Source organism: Periophthalmus magnuspinnatus, chromosome 17 (assembly GCF_009829125.3).
Source record: "Periophthalmus magnuspinnatus isolate fPerMag1 chromosome 17, fPerMag1.2.pri, whole genome shotgun sequence".
Taxonomy (NCBI): domain Eukaryota; kingdom Metazoa; phylum Chordata; class Actinopteri; order Gobiiformes; family Gobiidae; genus Periophthalmus; species Periophthalmus magnuspinnatus.
This window is the reverse complement of record NC_047142.1, coordinates 25,716,623-25,717,697: the sequence shown is the minus strand read 5'-3', so window position 1 is coordinate 25,717,697 and position 1,075 is coordinate 25,716,623. Positions and strand designations below refer to the sequence as shown.

The 1,075-nt window shown below is 34.3% G+C and overlaps 1 pseudogene; it reads right to left on the bottom strand.

Annotated features, from left to right (window-relative positions):
• Positions 1-687: 687 nt before the first annotated feature.
• Positions 688-786, bottom strand: LOC117385864 (U6 spliceosomal RNA; annotated as a pseudogene).
• Between the last annotated feature and the right edge of the window lie 289 nt (positions 787-1,075).

Genomic DNA, 1,075 nt, shown 5'->3' with positions numbered 1-1,075 from the left:
AGTGAAATCAGAGTTAGTGTAGAGTCATGTTCCCAGAGCCGCTGTTACAGTAATGTGTTAAAGGAGTGAGTTATGTCTGTAACCGGAGCCTCGTCTGATACAAGTGCACTGTGATATGTGAACGTGCGTGTGGGACGTGCGCACGTCTGTGGGCCTCTGCGGCTCGGTATGACACTGTATACTCAGGTTTTTTTTTTTAACAAAGTAGGTTCTTTTTATAGTTATAATCCATGACACCTGTGGATCATTATGTTAGAATTTAGACATTATTGATCACTAGAAAACTGCGGTGTCCAATGGGAGCTGACGTCAAAGTAAACGTCATCACAACAAAGAGCTGCGAATCTGTCGGCGCCCCCTATAGACAGCTGCACATCACACTATCGAGCAGCGGATTTTTTTAAATTTGTGCCAAAATAACAATGCGCTGCTGCTGAATCTTAAGAGTATCACCCACTAAGAAAATAAAGTTGAAGACCGTGCATCACAGTGGAGGTGAAAAAGTGGATTGATCTTCAAAATGGCGCCTTGAAAATAAGAGATTAAAGATTGCTCAAACATGAATCACTCCAAATCCAACTTCAGGTGAGTAAATGATGAGCGGAACCAATTATAAAATGGTTAAAACCTACTGAAAAGTCCATTTTGCAGAATAAGTCTGTTTTAACATAATATAACTGGAGATGAGGAAATGAGGAACATTTTGTCTATGTTTGTGTCAGCCTTTTGCACGGGCCATGATGATCTTATCTGTGTCGTTAAATAAGTGTAACATCTGCTAATGTTGGTAATGTTAAAATAAAGACACAAAATCAGTGTTATTGGCCTTAAGTCTTTTAGTTTAAAATATGTTTCACTGTTTCGGAAGCTGGGTCGCACATTTATAATATCAAATGTGCAGATTATTTATTTATTTATTTATTTATTTATTTATTTATTTATTTATTTATTTATTTATTTATTTATTTATTTATTTATTTATTTATTTATTTATTTATTTATTTATTTATTTATTTATTTTTAATTATTATTATTTTATTTGTAGGGGACAGTGGTCATTAATAAACACACTCTG